We start from the raw sequence: 20,063 nt of genomic DNA, 5'->3' as shown, positions 1-20,063 counted from the left end.
AGCCAACTGCAAGCTAGCCTCCTTCCAGTGAAGTAAGGGGAAAGGAATCTGACAATACACACATTTAATTTCCTGTGAAACTCATCGGGTTTTAGACCCTAAGAGGGGAGCAGGATTTGAACAAATACATTTTGGGTTTTATCACACTGGACGCATAAAACTTTTTGTTATGACTTGCTTATAGTTGTCTGAGCTTAGCTCAACCCCTTTTCTTTGGAGGAGAGAAGTCAAAGCAATGTGGCCTTTGAGGCGTGATGGGTGGGATTCAGGTATCTGGTTCCCAAGATCTCTGTCCTTGTGGCCACTTCCCAGGTCACTGTTCCATTTCCACAATTTCTCTGAAGGTGAGCCAATCAACTACCAGAAAAAAAAAAGGGAGAAAGGACAGAAATAGGACTCTTCAAAGGGGCTCCTTTGCTACTTTTCACACACACACTGACACCCCCACCCTCACTCCCAGCTCCTAAGTGCTCTAAGATCTGTGCTCTTGCTCCCTGAAGGAAGAAAGGAGTTTTCATTGCCTCATATGCCTTTACTGATCTTTATTATCCAGCTCAGTTCCAAATGATCAAATGAAATTTTGAGATAAAACATAGCAGCCTTGTCAGGGCCTAGGTAACAGCATTAAAATAACCAAAAGAAGAAAAATTCCAGAACCCTTTGGGTACCATTTTCACCAACTTTCTTTATGGGCATCCATACATACTCTGGCCTATTTTTGTTTGCCTTCTTCTCTCCTCCTTAGCTATGTTCCTCAGCTTCTTTTGTTTTCCCCCTCTCACTGGCTTCCCAAGACATAAACTATGTGTCCATGATCCTGAGCAAAGTTGATTGCAAAAAAAAAAAAATATTTTTAAAGGAGAGTTCCTTAAACAAAATGCAGCCCCAGCTGCAGCTGGAGCCTGGTGGGTTTTTGTGCCTGATTTTAATGCAAGGCCCCTTTCATGAAACCCTGGGGAGCTGGGGGTGGGGTATGGAAGGAAAAGAGGAGGAGGGGAAGGGAGGCGTGAACCTTTACACCTAAAGTGGGACTTCAGAAGAATTTATGGCCGTCTTTTCTGGAGACCGTTAAGATTTTATTGCCCTACTACCAGCAGTTACAATGCTCCATGGAACTCAGAGCTGAGCCCACGCCAAGCTCCGCAGGCCCTAAAGCTGGAAAAAGGCCAGCTGTATTGCAAAGTTCACTTTGAAGAGAAGGGAGTGAGCTGAGGTGGGAGATGCGTAGGAAGAAAGATAGAAGTCCTGAGAGTAAGGCATTATCAAGTCCCAACCTTAGGCACTCTGGTCAAACCGAACTGGCTGTGGGAGATTTTTAGCCTTTGATAGTTACCGTACTAAATAAGATATCTCACCTCGCTGTGGTTGAGTCTCTCATCTGCTGACTGGAGATCATAGCAGCACCGACCTCACTGGATCGTTTGTCAGCATGAATGAAGACAAAGCCTATAATCCATTTTATCCTGTGTCTGGTTACAAGAGCATGATAAAAGTTATCTTAGATTTATACAAGTGTGAATTGTGACATCCCAAGAAGGTATTGATCCCTAGAGTTCACACTTTGCTTCAATGTGAGGGTATGTGTGAGAGAAGCCATCTTGTCTTCTAACCCTTAACAGTCCCTTCTGGAGACGGAGAGTTAGCATAGAAAAAAAAATACAACAAAAAGTTTAAAAGTAAAATGGTGAAATTTCATAGTTTGTATAGTACGTTATTTTTATCCTGTCTTTATAAAATTGAGTAAAAAACATAAACTGTATGTTGGAGAAGCAAACAATCATTACTAGCTTCCCTTTTCCTTTTAGAATCTTAACATTATGTCTTCTCATCTAGCTTTTCCTTCATAAAGACTTCAAAATTCTTTCTTGACTTTTGTTTGCCCTGATTTTCAAGTTGTCTTGCAAGGTAAGTAAGATAAAGGATGCTTAAATCTTGTAGAAAAGTGATAGTTAAATCAGGGGAGTGCAGTTTCCTCCTAATTGTTTCTCTAAAAACTGTGTAAACTTTTCCTACCTGACAGTCCTGAAGATTCACTCTCTTACGGAACCTTTCACATGGTCTCATCCAGTGGATGCTTGGCATCACAGAAATTCTAGAAAACTGATAGCAATAATCATTAATCTGAATGTGGGTTGAGTGCTTCAAGGTGCTTTTTTGGAATATCATATTTTCCCTGATAGTTAAGAGTATTAAAATGAGGGGCCGGAGCGATAGCACAGCGGGTAGGGCGTTTGCTTTGCATGAGGCCGACCCGGGTTCGATCCCCGGCATCCCATATGGTCCCCCAAGCACTGCCAGGAGTAATTCCTGAGTGCAGAACCAGGAGTAACCCCTGAACATCGCTGGGTGTGACCCAAAAAGCAAAAAAAAAAAAAAAAAAGAGTATTAAAATGAATAGAGATGATTTTCCCGTGCGATGAAGAACAAAATCTAGAAATAGCTTCCCACGAGCTTTCAACTCCCTGTTCACCCAGAACTCCTTCCTCACACATTCCTGTATGTACAGACTACTTTCTAGATAATAAATTAGGATTTTTCTATGGACACTCCGGTTTTGTGAGATTGTATAGTTAACTACACAGCACAGTTCTCATGTGGAGTTTATTTCAGTTGCTTGTTTAGTAAGGAATTCAAAAGAAACTCTCAAAGCTTTTTGTTGTTGTTGTTGTTTTGTTACACCCTACTGTGCCCAGGGCTTACTCCTGACTCTGTGCTCAGGGATCATTCCTGGAAGGCTCAGGTGACCAAATAGAGTGTGGGGTCTACTTCTCACAGGCGAATGCTTTACCCACTGTACTGTTGTTCCAGCCCCGAACTCCCAAATCTTAGCACCATTTAATAGCTAGTAGCAGACTCCAAAGACAAATAGAATTCCAAGTTAGGGGCGGGTCTGATATCTGTTCTAGCACTAAAAATTGAAGAGGTGACACAAAGGTATCTATATTTCTCTCTAAGGTTTGGCATATCCAGAGGCAGTAGAAAATTCCCTTACTCCTCTGGGTTCTTCTAAGTTTAGAAGAATAAAATCCAACAAACACCAGACAGATTGCTAGTAGAGGAAGTCAAAAATTATAACATTAGTATGAAGATTTCATATCACTGTATCACTGTCATCCCATTGTTTACTGATTTACTCAAGCGGACGCCAATAGTGTCTCCATTTGTCCCTCCAATGCGGCACCGTTGGGAAGGACGAGTAAAGAGAGGCTTCTAAAATCTCAGAGCTCATTAAACTAATAAGAACAGATACTACACTTGATCTTAGCCAAAAGGCCAAGAGGCAAAGGGAAGAAGGCAGATGGAATTGAGAAGGGATCAGTAAGAAAATGATGGTTGGAGGAACCAGTTGAGACGGGAGATGCATGCCGAAAGTAGATAATGGTACAAACATGATGACCTCTCAGAGTCTGTATTGCAAGCCATAATGCCCAAAAGTAGAGAGAGAGAGTTTGGGGAATATTGTCTGCCATGGAGGCAGGGAAAGGGTGGGAAAGGGGGGGTATACTCGGGATATCGGTGGTGGGGAATGTGCACTGGTGGAGGGATGGGTGTTTGATCATTGTGAGATTGTAACCCAAACATGAAAGCTTGAAACTATCTCACGATGATTCAATAAAATTAAAAAAATAAAAAAAAATGGGGGGCAGAAGCGATAGCACAGTGGGTAGGGCGTTTGCCTTGCACACGGCCGACTCGGGTTCGATTCCCAGCATCCCATATGGTCCCCCAAGCACCACCAGGAGTAATTCCTGAGTGCATGAGCCAGGAGGAACCCCTGTGTATCACCAGGTGTGACCCAAAAACCAAAAAAAAATAAAAATAAAAAAAATGTTTTTAAAAATAAATAAAATCTCAGGGCTAGAACAAATGGAGACGTTACTGAGACCGCTCGAGAAAATAGACAATCAACAGGATGATGATGATGATGATGATGATGATGATGATGATGATGATGATGATGATGATGATGGTGATGATTCTGGGTCTTGGAGCTTAGAGTCCTGGAGCATCAAGGAGAGAGGAAGCTAGTTCCCATGATAAGGAGAGGATGCATTCCACTTTATTCTGAGAGTAGAAAGGCAAGCATCCCAGATGGAAAGAACAGATTCACTGGGACATGTATTCCTAGATGATATCCTTCAGATTCTTCTAGGATTTGAGCCATGGTCCTCTTTTCAGTTAGAATAGGGACAAAGGTTAAAGAAAAGAGAGACCTCATTTTTCAGTGCTCCCATGCCTCTGATAAAAATAATCAGCATTCCTTAAGAAATGATGAGTCTCCCCCAGGTCCCCAGGGGTTTAACTGACCTTAGTTCCAGAGACAACGGTGACTTGCGTTGACACAGGCTTATTCTGCTCAGGGTTGGGAAAGTCTCTCGTAGGGAGACCAGGCCCATCAGCACAGGTGGGAAAGCCAGGCAATCTTCTGATCAAGTTCTTTCCCCAACATTCTGGGCTGAGTAACACTTCCAAAGTGGAAAAGTGAAACACAAGTTGTTCAAAACTAATCTCGAGGGAGACGGGTGTGGCCCCCCAACAAAACACAAAACAGAAGGAAAAGCAGGAATGTGACCTCCCTTCTCTTGGTGTCACTGTGGCCACTACAGTCACAGTTTTTGTGTCCCATGTCAGCCAGCTTTGCAGTGTGGCTCGCCTTGTCTGTTTTTATTTAAATGTTTACTTTGCCGCTATCTTTTAAAATGTGGTTTTAGTTTTAGAACCGAAGAGATAGTACAGCAGACAGGGTGTTTGCCTTAAACTTGGCTGACCAGAGTTGGGTTCAATCCCAGCAACACATGAGGATGATCCCCGGAATCCCCCAGGAGTGCTCCCTGAGAGCAGCACCACGAATAAGTCCTGAGCAGCATTAGGCGGGACTCTCTCTCTCTCCCCTATCTCTCTCCTCTCTGTGCTCTCTCCCCTCTCTCCCCCCTCTCTCCCCTCTTTCCTCTGTTCTCTCTCCTCTCTCTCTCCCCTCTCTCCTCTCTCCCCTCTCTCCCCTCTCTCCTTTTTCTTCTCTCTCCCCTCTCTCTTTTCTCTTTCTCCCTCTCTTCTCTCTTTTCTCTCTTCTCTCTTTCCTCTCTCTTCCTTCCCTCTCCTCTGTCCCCTCCCTCTCCTTTCTCTCTCCCTGTCTTCTCTCTCCTTTCTCTTCTCTCTCTCCCTGTCTTCTCTTTCTTCATCTTCTCTCTCTCTCTCTCTCTCTCTCTCTCTCTCTCTTTCTCCAGGATACAACTGAAATCTTGTCTTGATTTATCTTTCCTCCTTCCTTTTCCCCTTTGGGAACCATCATTTAGTTCTTAGACTCTGTTTTTGTTCTGTTTCATCATTTGTTTTGTTTCTTTACCTTCCTCATGTGAATGAATCATAGATTATTTATTTCATGGAGTATAAGTTCATATAGTCTAATTTATTTCATGTAGCATAATGTTCTCTATCTACTGCTTAATTTGAAGAAAAAAGACCATTTCCGCCCCTCACGTTTAGGAGCCTTTATTCACTTGGGCAAGGACACAATTCAGCATAATCACTTGATTCATTAAGAGAATTTTATACTTTTCTTTGGAATCTCAAAGGAGAACATTTTGTTTGCTTTGACAGGTGAGAGGGGGATGACTGGGGGGTGAGGGAGGTGTGGAGGCACACTATATAGTACTCAGGGCTTACTCTTGGCTCTGAACTTAGGGAACACTACTGGCTGGCTGAGGGACCATATGGGATGTGCCAGGTATTGAACCCAGGTTGGTCATATGCAAGGCAAGTGACCTACCCGCTGTACTGTCTCTCCAGTCCCCGTGCCCCCAATGGTATGTTTTTATTACATTCACTAATCCTCACTTCTGCTTCCCAAAGCACCCTAGGCATAGTAGTTCCCTTTCCTTAATGCTCTCTTAAGAAAATGTTTTGTATGTGTGAGAGATAGTACAGCAACTAGAGTGTTGACCTTGAATGTTTCCTACCCGGGTTTGATCCCATAAGGTCCCTGAGTCCTACTAGGAGTGGTCCCCAAGCACAGAGCCAGGAGTAAGCCTGAGCACTGCTGGGTGTAGCCCCAATACTAGAAGCACTGTAGAACTGTAGCACTGTTGTCCTGTTGTTCATCAATTTGCTCGAGTGGGCACTAGTAACATCTCCATTGTGAGACTTGTTGCTGTTTTTGGCATATCGAATATGCCACGGGTAGCTTGCCAGGCACTGCCATGCGGGCGGGATACTCTTGGTAGCTTTCCAAGCTCTCCTAGAGGGACGGAGGAATCGAACCTGGGTCGGCTGCATGCAAGACAAACCCACTGTGCTATCGCTCCAGCCAACACTAGAAAAAAAAAGGGAAAAAATGTTTATTGTTTTTCAGATTGAATATTATTTATTCTGAAGGTGTCCCAGGAATTTCACCCAGAGGACCCCTGAGTATTCTTTGGTTATTAAATTGACTTTGTGTTGTACATCTGGCAACATTAGGAAATCATCTGAGCAATTTCTGGAAATTAAGCTTTCTTGAAACACTTTTTATTCTTCATCATCATTATTTCTACCACTGTGTTTCTAAATCTTTCTATAAACAATTAAATGGGATGCTGGTATCAGAAAAGCACACATTTGAGTTCTGTTTTCAACAATTATTAACAATACGTTAAAGTCTGAGTGTGAGACAAACTCAAATTCACTGTTATTTCAAAAGGAAAAAATGACAAGTGGGGCAAAGAACTTTTTTCTCAATTCCTATCTTGGGAAGCATCTCCAAATATAAAGTTGAGACAGCAAAAACTGTTCATGAACCCTACTATGAAACATGCCAGGGTTATACCAAATAATTCTCATCACAAACCCATGGCACTGGTATTATTAGACATGCTCTCACGTTGTCATCCACAGTTGCTCAAAGTTAACCAATTTATTATTTTTGGTTTATGCAAGTACTCTGTTGATTTGTTTATTACTGCTATCCCCATAATCACTCCCATTTCACCACCACACTTTACAGGCAACACATTTGGTATGTTTTCTAAGGTAGTCATATAATAGGTTTACCCTTTGTGGCTGGATTTTTATTTATATAAATTGATACACTGATTCTAATACAACAGTTTTCCCCATATTTTAATGTCTTACATATGGATGCATCTTGTGATCAGTGGTATGTCATAAGTTTAATTGGTAGGGTTTTTAGTCTCATGTTTTGAAATAGTACAAATTATAATAAACAGGATTTAAACTTAACAAAATACAATATCTAATTTGTTTCTTCTAATTGTTGCCCAGCACTCTACGGTGGGCCCTTATCATACTTTATCCATTCCCAAAGAGAATGCAAACTCCCCAATATCACAGACAATACTGGAATAAGTATCAGTGTATGCATCCCCTAGGGGTTATTGTGAGTCTTTGATGAGAGATTATCTTTAGGACTAAATTGATGGGCTCTAAGTTTGTAAGTGTAGCCCAGCAGGTAGAGAATTTGCCTTGCATGAGGACAACATGGGTTCTATTCCTCCATCCGTTTCGGAGAGCCCAGCAAACTATGGAGAGTATCCCGCCCGCACGGCAGAGCCTGGCAAGCTACCCATGGCCTATTCGATATGCCTAAAACAGTAACAAATCTCACAATGGAGATGTTACTGGTGTCCACTCGAGCAAATCAATGAGTAACAGGATGACAGTGATACAGTGATACAGAACTAAGTAAAGTCATATTGCTCTTCAGAATGGCTATATTAACATACCCCACTAATAGTGTATAGAGTCTCCTATGCCCACCTCTCCGCCAGTACTTAGCATCAGCCAGCTTTGTAATTTTATATTGAGGAAAGAGAAATGCCTAACACCTCTAAAATTTAAAAATATATTTAAATTAAAAAAATTAATTTGTCCTGTAGCCTCTTTAGATTTCAGTGTTCTTATCCCTAATCAAAAGGAGCACTAATTGACGATATCCAGTATCTTTCCAAATTTATAATTATCCACTTGTGAAGACCCTTTAGTCCATCATTAGTGGTTGCCTCTGCTGGTATCTAAATATCTTTGTGAATATCAAAATGTTGGAAGTATGAGGCTATACTTTGAATCTTTTCATATGAAGGTTAAGAAGAACTTATGAACAAGCAAACTATCCCCTTTCAAAACTATCCCCTTCACATAACCTCCTCTTTCAATCTCTCTCCTATGCCCAACTAAGACAACACCCCCCTTCCAAAATAAAAGACAAGGTACTTGGTGTACTCTCGAAAAGTCCAAGACTATATTAGATTAGGCTTTCTTCCAGTCTGGAAAAATTGTTTTTCCTCTATTCAAGTGAGATATGGATCATATCACTTCATTAAGGTGAAATCCATACACAGAAATGACAATACCCATCAAGGCTTTTATCTTAAAGCCTCTCCTTAAGCCTTTTCTTGCATAAGAATGAAAAACTGAAGTATGAACTTGGGGCTTGCTCGGCAAGTTTTTATGGCTAATTGCTCACCACCCACCTATTTTTCTATCCACTGCTGAAGTTCTTCAGCCTCTCCTGGCTTACAGCCACAGCCTAAAAGAACCATTAGTGCACGTCCACAAACACCAGCCTCTCAGGGCTTCTCTCCTGACAGCTCCCTAAAGAGGAACAGCCATTCTTGGGCTGCACAGATGACAGTTGGGCAATTATTTTTCTCCAGAAATCTCCATCTTTAAACCTATCCATCTCTCCTCATGGCACATTCTTGTGAGTTTTCCAGATCTCAGACCTGGAGAGGTTTTATTTCTGGCTGAGCTTCAGTTCCCTCTGATTGGGAGGAAAGAGAGATGGAGCACATCCTCACAGAGAGAAATTCCAGACAGGTCCTAGCCCTGGTCATTAGAATTGGTATCTGTTTCCTCTGCCAGTCCGTGTGTCTGTCTCATCCCCAGCCCATATGGTTCCATTTTGAACACTCTTCAGCCCTCTATCTAGCTGTCTAGCTGGTGTTTTAAAAGGCAGCACCGGAATTGTTACTGAGGAGTGCTCACACAGACACGTATGTTCTGTCTCATGAAATTCAAACTTTAGTTCTCCCAAACAAAGGACACACAATTGTCTGCTTAGCTCTTGCCTTTGCGTTCGCTGTCCCAATGGCCCCCTCTGACAGCAGCAGGATTCAATCTTCTCCTTACGATAGCCAAGTTGAGAGATTTATTTCACTCTGCTGTGGCCCAAGTTTGCTTGTTGGAAAGAATTGCTGAGCCAATTTGCATCAGCTCTGAGGGACCTGGACGGGAAATCCAGTATCAGCTCACACGGAATATTGCTTTGGCTAAGCTGGAGGATTATGGTTCAGAGTTCCAACATTCCTGTCTTCACTTACTTGGTGGGGTCATAGCTAGGGCACACGGGGTCTCTGTACCATTTGGACTGATAGGTAAATGCTCTGATCTGGGGCTCATTGCTTCTTTTTTGAACTGTAGATAATAATCTTTTGCAAGCAAAACAAAAGCATATAATAAACTCTAACACTATTGATCACACCACACATGAACTGAAATAAAGAAATATTATAACCAGTTTTTTAGTTACACTACTTTTTTATTTTTAACAAAAAAGGGTTTTTGGGAAGGGTGGGGGCATACGTTTTAGAGAACATTTTAGATATAAAAACTGTCGAGAGGAGCTGGAGAAATAGCAGAGCAGGTAGGGCGTTTGTCTTGTACTCGGCTGACCAGGGTTCTATTCCCAGCATCCCATATGGTCCCCTGAGTACCACCAGGGGGTAATTCCTGAGTAAAGAGCCAGGAGTAACCCCTGTGCATCACCGGGTGTGACCCAAAAAGAAAAAAAAATGTAAAGAAGTGATTGTAGTGCTAGTGAATGGTAAAAGCATACTAAGACTTTGCCAGATTTAAATCTTATCAATGTGATTTGGAGGAAGTTATTTAACTGTTCTGAGATTTCATTTTTTCATCTGTAAATATTAAAGGGTGTAACTATCTTGCAAAATTATTTGGTATCTTGCAAAATTATTTGGTATCTAGTAAAATTATTTGGAAGATCAAATGTAGTATGTGTAGTACCTGCTGGTAAGGAATAAGTCAAAGAAAAGGGCGACTATTAATTTTAACACAAATGCAGATGTAAACTAGAAAAATTAAGTATTAAAAGAAACAATAAACTTAGCCTTGGGAAGAAGGGTGAACTGTAATGGGGAAACCTTAACATAAGGGAGGGAAACAGGCAGAAAAAGAAGAATCTGAAGGAGGAAACTTGATAGGGAGCTAGGTAGTTGCCAGCGAAGGCCGGGACCTGTGGAGTAGCTGTTTTGAGCTATAGTAAAAACATGGCCCAGTGTTACTGAAGGATGGTGTCAGGTTTACTACGGAGAAGTATTACAGGACCTGCCTGTTGGGTATCCATATATGACACAGTATCAAGTGAATTTTTCACTAGACATACTTCTTATTTACTTGGTGAAAAGTCTACTTTAAGATTAACTGTATTTTGAGTCATGGGACGAAATTCTACTGTCCCAAAGCCCAGAAACAAAAATGAGTTAAAGTATAGTAACTGTGATGTTGGGCCAGAGATATAGTACAAAGGAGCAGGTGTTTACCTTGCGTGTGTTTTAATATCTGAATCAAAACAACTGAAAGAAAGGAATTATCTGGCCTGTTCTTCAAAATTGGCATCACTTATGTCCCCTGAGCACTGCCTGAGCACTGAGCCAGCACTAGGCCCTGAGCACCACCAGCTGTGACCCAATGACAAAAATTAAAACCAAACCAAACAGTCGATGTGATGCAGTGTGTGTTTGTTTACAGAGTCAGGAACTAGTCTGGGCACTTTGAACTTACCGGCTCCTTAAATTCTTACAACGCTATGAGAAATGCATTCATTTCCCCATACCTGAGATCAGAAACTGGAATCCAGAGAGATTAAATGATTGTCTAAAGACATGGAAATAGTTAGATGCAGAGTTGGAAGTTACTAGTTAACTCGTTTACCTACGTACAATTGACTTCAAGAACCACTGGCAAACACAGAAGTCAGTCGTAGCTTTTAGATGAGAGCTGCATTAGCCCTCGGATATTAGAAATGGAAGAGGAGAGCACAGGGAGCATTTGTGGGAAGGACTTTGCATGCCCTTCACCAGAGCTGCTCCCCTGAGAGCCAGGCCAATACCCATTACGTACAGCAGGCACAGAACTAAGGAACCACAATCCTTTTTAAGTCTTTGAAAATGTCTCTATGCATTATAAATGCAGGAGAAAATAAATATAATGGTTACCAACGGAGTTGTAAAGGATAATTTTTAATATTTTTATATAAAAGAAGGAGCCCACAAAGGCAAATGTACTTAGGGCCCATGAAAAATCATCATATGGCCTGGCCTGCTTTCTTCAATAATCTAGGGAGTGTGTGGTATGTAATTAAAATTGTTAATTCCTTACATAACATCGTGCCCTCTTTCATTCATCTGGAAAGTTATATCATTCTAGAAATCCTTCAGTAAAAAACATATGCCTCTCTGGGGCTGGAGCGATAGCACAGCGGGTAGGCATTTGCTTGCACGTGGCTGACATGGGTTCGATTCCCAGCATCCCATATGGTCCCCCGAGCACCGCCAGGAGTAATTCCTGAGTGCAGAGCCAGGAGTAACCCCTGTGTTTTACCAGGTGTGACCAAAAAAAGCAAAAAAAAAAAAAAAAAACAAAAAAACCAACAACATATGTCTCTCTTAAAATGCTATTCTTTTTGGCTAAGATAAAAGTTGGCAGAAATCTATCTAAATAACTCATCTATGCAAATATGAACAGATACTTAAAGCACACAATTTACTCATTATACCCAAGATATGTGCACTACAACTTGTTCATGGGATTTAACTCACCATCAATGGGGAGCAACCTTAGGAACATCATTATAAGCTTGTTCATCAACACACACACACACACACACACACACACAAACACACACACACACACTGCTCCAACAATAAAACAAGGATCCAATAGGATCAATTACCATCCTATGAATAGTTCAAAGGAGAAAAATCCCCAAATTTGTAGCCTAATCTGCGGTAGGTAAGGAGGCAAGAAGCGGGTGGGAAAAGAAAAGCAGAGTAAATGAAGCCAGTGCGCTGATTATTATTGTTATTTTAAGGTCTCTGACCAGGGAGCTCATTAATGATGGCTCTCAGAGTTGTTCCAATTAAGCATCCCCTACTTTTGAGGGGTTGCAGATCTGCACTACCTGGCAAGGACATGAGGCTTGAGGACGGAGCTGAGCGAGGGTTGGGAGGCGGGGAGAGGGAGAGTAAAAAGGCTTTGTGAGAAACTCTGTGGTTAAAGGCGAGAAAAGCCAGAGAAGAAGCTATCTCATTAATTGGACCCTTTTCACCTCTTTTCTTTCTCATTCCACCCACAATTCTTCTCTCTCTCAGAGTGTTCCCAGACAAAACAGCTGAAAGAAAGGGATTATCTGGCCTGTTCTTCAAAACCAAATTGTTTTGGCTTAATTAGGGGTGAAAATGTGAAGCAACTTCTGACAACAGATACCTTCCTATCCTGCCTGGTTGGGATGAAATCTCAAACCCTTACTGGTAAAATTTTGGATATTTATAATAGGGTGTGGAACCTCAATGGGGTTTCTGTAAAATTCGCTTTACTAGATAGTTGGGAGATTTAGGTGTTTCTGTTCACTGATTCTTTCCACAAAGATACAATACCATCTACCAAAATAGATGATCAATAATAAGTGATGACTGTGTGTGTGGTATTAGACTACATACTTATTCTGCAATGATCTCACTTAATCTTCACAGCACCATGGATTAGGCACTGCTAATACAGAGAAGGAATTTTATGACAAGGAAATTGAAGCATGGAAATGTTAAGTAATTCACCCACATTTTCACAACTAGTAAATAGGTCAGACGCAGTGTAATGTATATCTATTATTGTTGGATATTGCATTTTTTTACTTTTTCTCCTCACTGTTATTCATCTTTCAGACTTTTTTCAAATTTTTCTATTTTTGGGGGGAGGGGCGGTCACACTTGGCAGTGCTCTGACCATACTCCTGACTCTGTACTCAAGGCTCAGTCTTAGCAGTGCTTGTTGATCAGGAGTCCATATGTGACACTGGGGATCAAACCCAAGTCAGCCGCATGTAAGGCAAGTACCTTAACCACTGTATGTACTATCTCTTTGGTGCACTTTGTCTAAATTTTATTAACTAGAAAAAAATATGACAAAGTTCTTTTTATTCCTGATTATTTTCTTAGAATAAATTCACAGAAGTAAGATGTCTGAACCAAATGATTAAAATATTTGTTGGAGTTTCTCTCCTTGGCATCTATCTCCAAAACATATAAATATTACTCCAAAAGAGATACTTACACACTAATGTTCATTGCTGTACTACATACAATTAGTAACATCCCAAATGTTCCATGATAGATGAATGAATAAAGAAATGATGTTATCTATGCATATATTTGCACACATATATTATGCACATATATATTATATATTCACATAAATATTATTCAGCTATCACTGTCACTGTCCTCCCATTGTTCTTCGATTGCTCAAGCGGCACCAGTAACATCTCCCTTGTGAGACTTGTTGTTACTGTTTTTGGCATATCGAGTACACCAAGGTAGTTTGCCAGGCTCTGCCATGTGGGCGAGATACTCTCAGTAACTTGCTGGGCTCTCTGAAAGGGACGGAGAAATCAAACCTGGGTCAGCCGGGTGCAAGACAAACACCCTACCCACTGTGCTATGGCTCCAGTCCTATTATTCAGCTATAAGAAAAGGTATAATCTTACATTTTACAATGATTTAGCTGGAACTGGAGGGTGTCAGGTTAACCAAAATGAGTCGGAAAGAGGAGAAATACTGGAAGATCTCATTCATATGTGAAGTATAAAGAAATATAATAGTAGCTAGATAATGGGCCATGAAAACAGACCTGAAAGCTTGTCATTAGAACTTAGTCTGCCTAGAGACGTCAGTTAGTGGACAAGAAGGGACATAGGGGCAGAGGTGTAGGAATAACTTCCTGCTGATGAATATGGTGCAAATAACATTGTTCGGCTAAAACTTTGACATTAATACTATTAGAAATTATGATTCCTCAAAAATATACTAAAACAAAAGCATATTTATTGGCATTAATGTATTGTCAGGTTGCATCTTGATCAGTGTTGCTAATTTTACAGTATGAAACTCATCATATGAATAATGTTTTTCCTCAAATCTTTCCTACACAGTCAATTTGCTAGTGGATTTGGTTACTCTCTGGTCACTATTCAATCCATGTCCAATGGTAAATATTGCAGAAATTTCATTTTAGCAGTGAGTAGTATTTCAAGGCTATGACGATGCTGGATTAAAATGGGCTTCAATAAATCTTATTCCATTTTCCCATCTGTTGGTTATATTCCCTTGGGAAACTGAGAAAACAGCTTACTTCTGAAGAGAAGGAAAGCCAAGTGAAAGGGATTGGAAATTGGGTGCTACACATCCCCAAATCTCTTCCTTTTACCCCCATCTAATAAAATGTACCCAGCTTTTTCTAGACTATGCATGGAGATACTGTTTTTAGTTATTCATCCATTCATACCACACATTCTCCTCGAAGGGTCTGCTATGATGTTATTGGTAATCACACCTGTATAAGCAATACAAAATCCTTATTCTAATGAAGCTTATATTGAGTATGTGGAGACAATCAAATATACACACATATCATCATCATCATCATCTCGCTGATCATCGATTTTCTCAAGCGGTCTCAGTAACATCTCCATTTGCCCTATCCCTGAGATTTTAGCAGCCTCTCTTTACTCATCCTTCCCAACAGCACAGCACTGGAGGCTCTTTCAGAGTCAGAGGAATGAGACCCATCATTGTTACTGGTTTTAGCATATGATATGCCAAGGGGAGCTTGCCAGGCTCTCCTATTAAGACAGCAAAAAAAAGGAGCATGCAGGAAAGAACCAGGCTTCACTGCACTGCCAGTGAACAGTACTTGTAACCAGAAGAAAAATGAAATGAACTGTGTTAGACAGGAAAATACCAGAAATTAAATAATGATCAAGGCTATATAAATTCATGAATATAGTAAAACTACTGAGCTGTATCTACTGGACGGGGTAATTTTTGTGAAATCTAAATTATATCTTGAAGAAAATCAGAGTGCACTCTAAAATGGCATGCTCTCCCGTCGATACTGAAGCTCCTTTTCTCTCGGAAAACAACACTAGAATGCCTTCTAGGAAGAAATCAAGAATGGAATCGTATGAAAATATGTAGGGAAGTTTAAAAGGCAAACAATACCCATATACACACATATATATAAAATAATTAATAAATTGTGTCAATTGTTGCCTTTAAAGAGAAAACTCGAGGTCAGAGAGACAGTACAGCCATTAAGGTGTTTGCCTATGTTCCCCAGAGTTCTATCAGGAGTGATTCCTGAGAGCAGCCAAGAGTAAGTAAGCCCAGAGTACTGCTGAGTGGCATAAATATAAACAAAAAACAAGAGAGAGAGAGGAGAGAGAGAGAGGAAAGAGAGAGAAAGAGAGAGAGAGAGAGAAAGAGAGAGAGAGAACTTGTCAGACCCAGATTATTTTCCTGGGCTGAGTGCAAGTCATTTAGACTTAAGAGTTTGGAGCACGTGGAAGAAACTGGGGGTGAGAGTAAATATGGCAAGAAAGTTATAATTATAGAAAAGTAAACCACTAGCAAATAAGGCAGATTAGTCCTCTAACCCTCACCCCTATATTTTTCCCCATAAAGATTTTAGTTGCCAAGTTCTTTACTTGGCAGTAAGAATGCTAAAGATCTGCCTATATAGGATGTTATTGTTCTGTGCCTACAGTTATTCCTTTACGGCAAAAGCAGCAAAGCTCTTGAAGGATTCCCTCTGAGAAGTACTTGTGGTGTGAATAGAAAGTTCTGGGTGTTAAGGCACCCTTCACCTGTTTCTTCAAGATTTTATTGAGCCAGTCCCCTAATTGATTGTCCTGGGGCTTCAATTGAAACCAAGTAAGCACAATAAGGAGTTAAGAAGGAAGGGCTTCATGGAGCCTTCCAACCAGAGCCCCACTTTCTCACCCTGGCTTGCATTTCTGCAGTGAGCCTTCCAAGTACTCTGCAGGATTAATCTATCAGCTCAGCTGGGCTGGGAGAGGAAGGAAGGCAGGCGGAGGAAGTATCAATGATATTGCACTCCAGTGAGCACTGAAGAGGCTCCATTCATGGGCCAACAAAACCTGGGAGAAGGCTCAGACTTAATCAGCCAAGGAGGCTCCAGCAGTGGGAACAAAGGAAGTCAAAGCCTTACTTGGCAATCCAGGCACAGCTTTGGCATCCTCTGAAACTCGAGTCCAGAGAAGGGGAGGGAGAGAGAGAGAGAGCGAGAGAGAGAGAGAGCGAGAGAGAGAGAGAGAGAGAGAGAGTATAGGTTGCCAAATGGAAGGGGAGGACAAAGAGACAAAGCACCTGAGGAATTGGGCAATACCTAACATGAATTTTAAGCAATGCTCTAGGAATCCTAATAGCCTAAATTTTTGGAAATTAAGATCTGTTTTGCATGCTTAATAATCAAGAAGAACTCTGAAAAATCTCAGAATAAACCTGCTGCATAACCTTCTGCATAAAACCTCCAGGTTCCCGCAGTTTTAAAGTTTCTTACCATATTAGAGGAGTTGCAATACTTTGTGCTACATCTTTCATAATGGTCAAGCTCAAACAGGGGAAGTAGTTCGAGCAGCAGAGTACAGGTCTTGCATATGCAAGGCTCTGAGTTTGGCCCCTGGCACTGTATGACTCCTGAGCATCCTTGGTGTGACCCCTATAAGATAATAAAACTTGGTGCTCTCAGAGATAACCAGGTGGCATAAAATAGGGGTCTTGCAAGTGCAAAATCAAAAGTTCACTTCTCAGTGCCACAATAGGTGCTCAGCTCTACACTGGCAGCTCTGGGTGATCCCTGGCACCACAAACAATATTCAGCCAGAGCCAATTGTATGGGAGCTCTACAACCCACAGGGTTTGACCTCTGATGAACAGCACTAAAAGATATTGTAGTTCCAAGGTCATGAGTGCAACCCCTGATGAACACCAGTGTGACCTGGGACCTCCCCAGTGAGCACTGTGCCGGCACCACTACCCATGAGTGGAACTCTCAGTGAGCAACACCATTGAGCATGTGAGAACTGCAAACTGATGTAGGATGTCTGGGGGGAAACACCGTTACACTGTGGAACTACTATGGATAGGCATGTATGCAATCCTGATCCTTGGAATTCAAACAAAGGGTAAGAAGAGGAGCAGGAGAAATAAAAATTTTTTTGTCATATCTAACTAGTTTTTATTTAATTGGGGTAGGGTTGAGTGTTTGTTCACTTCATTTTTACTTTTAAGTCTGGTGGTGTTCAGGGCTTATTCTTGACTCTGTGCTTAGGAATCACTTCTGCTGGGGCTAAGGGTATTATGTTAGATGCCGGAAGGCTAAAATTAGGTCAGCTACATGCAGAGTAAACGCCCTACCCTCTCTCTGTGCTATCTCTCTGGACCCTAACCAGGCTTTTGTGTTGTTATTTTTGCAATACGCCTTCTATTTAAGTGGTCGAGACTATGCACATAGCCTTATTCCATTATTTGGAGAGTTTCATTGATTTGTTTTTATTTTAACGCTGTGATTTGTCACCAAGTTGTTCATAATACAGTTGTTACAGTCATTAAATATTCTGACACCAATCCCATCAGTGTGACCTTTCCTCCAATCAATGTCACCAGTTTCCCACCCACTACCCAGCCAGTCCCCTTAGCAGGCACAAATTTGCTTCCTATTATATGTTATGACACAAAGGCAAATGGAATTATCAAAACTTAAGTCAACAGAAGTGAATTTGTGATAATTGCTATATCTCTCAACAGTATTACTGAAGTCATTGTCTAAAGACTTACTGGGCTAGTTGGTACTGGTTGAGCCCTTTGTGTTATTATCTTTGCTCAGTGAGCTTGATGGTCTTCTACACAACTTGCCTATTAGATTTGCTGTCATCCTACTGAGCTAACAGTACTGAGAAATTTGGAAGTGTCACACAGCTAGATATGAGGCTGCACAGTCCAAGACATAACCTTGTGCTTTAAGTGGGATTCTCTTTCCTACTCCAGTCTCTTTCCAGATAAAATACTGTCTCTGTATCTTTGCCATCCCACTACAGTTTATCCTTCTGTCTCCAAAGTCACTTGCTGTTGGGCTGGAACAATAGCACAGCGGGTAGGGCATTTACATTGCATGTGCCCAACCTAGGTTCGAATCCCAGCATCCCTTATAGTCCCCAGAGCACTGCCAGGAGTAATTCCTGAGTGCATAAGCCAGGAGTTGTAACCCCTGTGCATCGCCGGGTGTGACCCAAAAAAGCAAATAATTTAAAAAAGGATTAAAAAGAAAAAAGCCACTTGCTGCTTTGGTTGCATCTTTCATCATAAGGGATTAGAGGCATTTTGCACAAATGACCCACAGTGTTTTCTGTTCATATGTTTCCAGATTTGGACAGGAGAGGGCTGCTATCCTTATAGTCATAAGTTTGGGTTTGAAAAGTAGCTGCCAATGTAAAAAACAAATGTCATATTAATTATACAAACTGAAGTTTTTGAAAAGCATTATTAAGGGGGAGAGAGAAATTTTATAGATAAATGCAATGAAGAAGTTGACCTGTGGCTAGGATAATGGCCTTCGAGGAAGGTCTGAAGACCACTGTGGACTGTGAGGATCTATCTGCCTAATGAGTCTTAAAACGATTAGAGTGTGCGTTTGGGAGGTGGGTTTTGTCTTCATAGGAGAGTAAATGGAGTGAGCCAGGGAGCTTTTTTTGCATAACCAAAAATTGGTTAAAGCCCTGAAGCAAATGGATGGTCATTGCTTTTGAAGAGCATATTCTATTGTACCTGAAAGTGGCTGCTTAACCTGTGACAAAGAGGCAGAGAACTTCCACTGACAACTTTGGCCCAGAGTCAGATCACAATCCTTTCAGATTCCCAATTCTGGCTCTCCTGACTTCATTAGGAGAGCAGACTCCCACCCCCAAATGTTGATATGGAAACTCCAAGTCTAGGGCACTCAGCCTGATCTTAGCCTCTGTCTCTGTTTCTCTCTGTTTCTATTTGTTTGTTGTCTGTCTGTCTCTGTCTCCATCTCTGTCTCTGTTTGTCTCTCCCTCTTTCTCTCTCTCTCTCACCCTTCTATAATTCTACTTGGAAACTTTAATTTGAGTGAGTCTCCTAACAGCAACTTTATGAATAGTATCACTGTATCACTGTCATTCCGTTGTTCATCTATTGACTCGAGTGGGCACCGGAAACGTCTCTATTACACTCAGCCCTGAGATTTTAGCAGCCTCTCCTTACTCGTCTTTCCCAATGATTGGAGGCTCTTTCAGGGTCAGGGGAATGAGACCTATCGTAACTGTTTTTGGTATATCGAATATGCCATGGGTAGCTTGCCAGGCTCTGCCCATGCGAGCGGGATACTCTCAGTAGTTTGCTGGGGTTCTCTGAGAGGTGTGTATATATATGCATATATATATTATGAATAGTAGAAAAGTCAAATAAGAGACACTGGCGGCTTTAAAGAATTGTGTATGTGAACTGAAATAACAGAAACCTGTATCTCCAAGTAAGCAGACAACAGAGATTTAGTATATTAGTTGTAACTAACTTTCTGGATTGTTCCAGCTCCTGAAATATGTCCTTGCTCAGCAAATATCTATTGTAAGGAGCCAAGCACGGACTGGGTGTAGGCTGAATAATAGATGTATGGTGCTCACCCTCCAGGAACTCACAGTCTGGGAGGGCAGGAACACTATTAGTCCACTGGCAATGGTTCTTGGAATAAGTTCTGGAATAATGACTGGCAAGAAGAAACATTTGGAATTACCTGGAGAGGCACTCAACCTTGCAGTCTTTCCTGTAAGCACAATAATTTTTTTTTTTCTGTGCTGAGATCCCTGGTCCCTTTCTTCCTCTCCTTGCCTCCCACTCTTTCCTCCTGCTCTGTGCAGTCTGGCCCTTGGCCTTGTCTGAGGGTTGTGGCCGAGGCTT

At 41.4% G+C, this 20,063-nt stretch overlaps 1 pseudogene; it reads right to left on the bottom strand.

Annotated features, from left to right (window-relative positions):
* Positions 1 to 3,186: 3,186 nt before the first annotated feature.
* Positions 3,187 to 3,285, bottom strand: LOC129402687 (U2 spliceosomal RNA; annotated as a pseudogene).
* Positions 3,286 to 20,063: the final 16,778 nt, after the last annotated feature.

This window comes from Sorex araneus, chromosome 2 (genome assembly GCF_027595985.1).
Source record: "Sorex araneus isolate mSorAra2 chromosome 2, mSorAra2.pri, whole genome shotgun sequence".
NCBI classification, from domain to species: domain Eukaryota; kingdom Metazoa; phylum Chordata; class Mammalia; order Eulipotyphla; family Soricidae; genus Sorex; species Sorex araneus.
This window is presented reverse-complemented; position numbering and strand designations above follow the sequence as displayed.